The 4828-nt window shown below is 36.3% G+C and overlaps 1 non-coding gene across 1 annotated transcript; it reads right to left on the reverse strand.

The window, feature by feature from the left end:
• Positions 1–2083: 2083 nt before the first annotated feature.
• On the reverse strand, positions 2084–2156 carry Trnar-ucu. The gene has a single exon. It is a non-coding gene; the product is annotated as a tRNA-Arg (tRNA).
• Between the last annotated feature and the right edge of the window lie 2672 nt (positions 2157–4828).

Genomic DNA, 4828 nt, shown 5'->3' on the forward strand with positions numbered 1-4828 from the left:
ATTAGGGAACAAAAGAACATCTGCCTGCTATTATCATTATTATTTCTAACCTCTTATTGTAAGAATAGCTGATAATATTGTGTTGAAGTTGTCGTTCAACTTATATCTTTTAGTTGTGCTACATATTTCTGTACGTACGGATGTATTTTATTCTGTTTTTAATTGTGAAGACGATTTCGAATGATTTTAGACACGATTTTAACTTGAGTGAAAACTACTTTTTTTTATTAGCATTTTGACTTTTAAAAGTCTTTAAAGCACAGCACAGGTTTACGGTTTCACGGTTAGAAATAATAATAATAATAGCAGGCAGATGTTCTTTTGTTTAATAATGGTCCCTTGGGTATTTGGGTATTAATGAGAGTACAAAAAGTATTATGAACCTTATAAACACACACGTTCTGATGACGTTGCAATGGACATTGCTTAACATTGAATTTCTTAACATTTTCGCTTATAACTTTTTATTTATAGTTCTACGACAAAAGTTACTAGACCAAAGTTGTAGAGAATTTAATTTGCAACAAAAATATTTATACATTTTTTGTCAGATAAATAGTTTAAGAGATACATCGTAAAACCATTTCAACCCCTATTTTCAAGATGGCGGCCGTGGGACAAGGGTGGCGACCCCACAAACTTGGTTTTAGCTTTAGACTGACCCCCCCTACACTTCAAAAAAATAAAATTGCGTCCTCTAAAAAACGCAACCCCAAATGTAACTTTTCAATGGACTATGTCGTCTTTTGACAATTAAGCTTTGATTTGTCGTCGTGTTATAACTGCAAAAAGACAGTTATACCCCCGTAGTCGGAATAAGGTTCCTAACTATATGTACGAAAATAGTAAACTTACTGCACTGTTCGTTGTATTTCCATAATCTAGAATATCATCTCCAGAATCCACTCCAGTCTACAAGTAAGGTACGTTTTTGCCTCAATAAATCTGTTCCATCAATTCCTGCTGTATTCATTGTTCGGCACAAAAATAGGGTCGGTGTCTGACATATTCATTAAACGAGTATACAACTGCGACGTAAAAACATCTGCAGGCCTTTATTTTGATGTTTCTATATATAGAATTGTCTGTTTTAGATTAATTCATCTTTATGCTTAGATAATGCTGGGGCCACACTGAGTTCAATATACAGGGTCATTTTAACATTGCGTTACTAAATGATACCACATACTTAGCTACTTGGAAATAACAATTTACCATAAGTTACTTGAGCCGTAGACGTAATATAAAAAAGTGTAAGTTTAGAAGTACTAAATATTTACTAAAAGTTATTTTAATTTTACGCGCCCTAATACCACTACTACTACTTTAATAGAATTCGTCACAGCAACAACATACTTTAAAGTCAGAAATACACTCACGCACACGCCATGTTCGTGTTAAACTACAAAATGACCAAAAAATCAGAAAACTATAACCAGGATATTTTGTGAAAATATTCGTTATTAATGAATGATTTTTGGCATAATGTGAGCAAAGGTGAAGACGAATTTATGGTTTCATTTAGTAACGCAATGTCAAAATGATTTGGATTCATTCATACGCTGGGAGTAGATAATGCTGGGGCCACACTGAGTTCAATATAATTAATGATATATACAGTATGTAGAGGAAGGTAATTAATGTGATTAGTATATGTTAAAGCCTCACATATGTCTAAAAGCTTTTGTATTTGTTCGGGGAGGCAATGTAACCTCACTGCACCTGATGGTAAGTGGAGTAGGTTTCAATAGTATGTCGACGGATGAGATATGATTACCCTCCGCAGTCGAAACAATTATGCCGGCCTTTTGGAACTGGATATACATAAAGTCACTTTGATTCGATAAAATAAGTGATTTAGCGTTGAATAGGGAAAGCTCATAACAAAACATTCGTGTAACTATAAAAATGATTATGCAAACCTTATACGACTTCAAATTAAGAGAGGATCGAATTATTAAAGACCGACTGTATTCATAAAAAAATACGTTTCTATTTAATTTCTGACTTAAATCATTTTTTGATACCATAAGCCACGTATAGAGTATACGTGCACCTCTCTTTTCATCTAACAAAAGTTATTCATCCCTGGTGGGGATCGAACCCACGACCTTTGGATTAGAAGTCCAACGCGCTATCCTCTGCGCCACAGGGACTCTTGAACGTTTAAAAGAATTAGACGCTAATGTTAAATAATTGATTACATGTATTAAAACCACGTGTATTTTTCATCCATACGCTGTTCCCATACTTATGACATTATTTATCGCTAAGTTACACGAACTTTAGTAGTGGCAATAATAATAATATCAGCCCTGTATTATATACAGTCCCACTGTTGGGCACGGGCCTCCTCTACTACTCTGAGAGGGATTAGGCCATAGTCCACCACGCTGGCCTAATGCGCATTGGTAGACTTCACACACCCTCGAAAATTTCTATAGAGAATTTCTCAGGTATGCAGGTTTCCTCACGATGTTTTTCTTCACCGTTCAAGCAAGCGATAATTCACAAAGAATACACACACAATTTTAGTAGAAAATTGAGAGGTGTGTGCTCTTGGGATTTGAACCAGCGGACATTAGTCTCGGCAGTCCGTTCCACAAACAAATAGGCTACCACCGCTTTTTGGAGTGGCAATGATTTATCACAACTATTTAATAATATTATAAGGTTTTAAAAGGAAATAATATAGGTACTGATGTTCATAAATTGTTAATGAAACACTACAATCAGTTTTATAAACTAGAGCACACTGATCGTTAATAATTAAAAAACTTAAATTTGCTGGTGGTAGGATATATTTAATATCCGCCCGGATAGCGACCACCGTACACAAGGTGTTAAAACTCGCCATAGTGGCTCACACAAGTGTCTCGCGTTCCGGGATCAGCCTGTGTATATCCGGTTCCAACAGGCCGAACATAATTGTGTCGACTGCCGAGTGGTAATCATCTCTCATCAGTCGACATTCTATTGGACCCCACTCCACTGACCATCAGATTCAGTAGGGTCACTATGCCGGGCAATAAAAACAAAACAAATAATGTATAGCAAAAGTGTTTCGCAGTCATGTTCGTATTGAATACATTTGACGAACGTTTGAGTAGTCTAGTCTAGACGCCAAGCCAGCGGTATTGGAATATTTGCGTCGCGAGGGATTCGTCCAACGTCCAATTTATTGGGTCATAAATGTGTTTCTATCGTTAGTCCACTATATTGGCGAAGGGTCTATATAATCTGATTCTTGACGGCTTCCTTATTGTAAAATCTAATTATCATTAAAACAATTTTTAGGCCGCATTTATACATATTAGTACCTATATTTTGTTTTGGGTTCTCTTTCGGAAAATGTTGTTGTTAAATATTCTTCAAACCCGTCCGTACTATTTGTTGGTAAAATAAAAACTTTGAATTGCTTTAATTAAATTGCTTAATCAAGGGTTTTAGTTGACAATTGCTTTAACTTTATGTTTGCATAGAAATATGCAGTACAAATGCGCTTTAAATTTTTAATATGAAAACAACATACTCCTTCATTGGAAATCGAAAACAGTAATATCATCATCGTTTGTAGAATATTTACAATAATATTAGTTTCCTATTGTTGCGAGTATTGATGTTTGGGTTTAGCTCTCAGCGTTGCCTCCCTTTGTACTAGCTGTTGCTTGGGGCATTGGCGGCTTTAGGGAAGAGGGACTAAACCGGGCAACTTCCGGTGCCTAGTATGGGGCCAGGACCTTTTATTAAGATACCACCTTTTTTCCCCAATAAGATATCTTACTAACTTTTGCGCCCTCCTGGGGCCTCGCGTTTGTTAAGGCTGCCACTGGCGATTTCGTTCGTCTGTAAGTATTTGATTGCCTCGTTAGCATAGTTGTATTGCGCACGCCGTACGATAACCGCTCTGAGGTCTGGGATTTATAAGACTGAAAGAACAGAGAGTACACCTGTGTATTGAGCTTACACATGCACAATAATATCTCCTGCGCACCTGTCTGATCTCAGCGGATATTGGCCGCCGTATCCGAAATTTTGCTAGAAGTGATTTTATATTTACTTATATGTTTTAAACCATTAAAACCATTTATTTCTCTACACACACATAAATACAACAAAAAGAAAAAGTATAAAAACAAATACACACACACACACAGTTAACAATACCAGGCACACAACGGATTCCTTGCATGATGTGTGGTAGAAGGGATACCAGCTCAGTATACGTTGTAAAACAGCACTGATTTTGATAGGAAAAATTCCATTAGAATGAGTATTCTGGATAAAGGAGCAAGTGTAAGCTTTGCTTCCTTTTGCTGGCAAAGGGCAGGGGACGTCAAAAAAATATAATAATTTTGCGAACGTAAAACTTGATCGGCCTCTCAACCCCATTCCACAGTATAATTGGGGAAATGCGACCGACAGTTATCAATCACTCCTGACCTGCGCAGTTCTGTTCACCATTAATGTAAATTCGCGTTACGTTTAAATACGTTGTATGATTTACATTTATATTAAATGTTAGGTTTTGTTTGGTCTGAATACTGATTGACATATTGCTTTTGCTTGCGACTCCGTCCGTGTTCTCTAGGAGTTTGTCAAGCGCAGTGATATAAATACAAATCATTTATTCGCATAACACCATGACGCAAACAAATTACAAACGAAATAAGGAAATTATAAAAACAAGAACAAATATGACATTAGCACGAGTACACATAAAAGAAATAACAATGAAAAACTAAATAAAAAAAACAAAGCAAAGATATGATGCGCAGTTCACCTGTTCCGCCTGGCCAATGATAAGAGAAATACAAGAAGCTGACGG

Source organism: Manduca sexta, unplaced genomic scaffold (assembly GCF_014839805.1).
Source record: "Manduca sexta isolate Smith_Timp_Sample1 unplaced genomic scaffold, JHU_Msex_v1.0 HiC_scaffold_703, whole genome shotgun sequence".
Lineage (NCBI taxonomy): Eukaryota > Metazoa > Arthropoda > Insecta > Lepidoptera > Sphingidae > Manduca > Manduca sexta.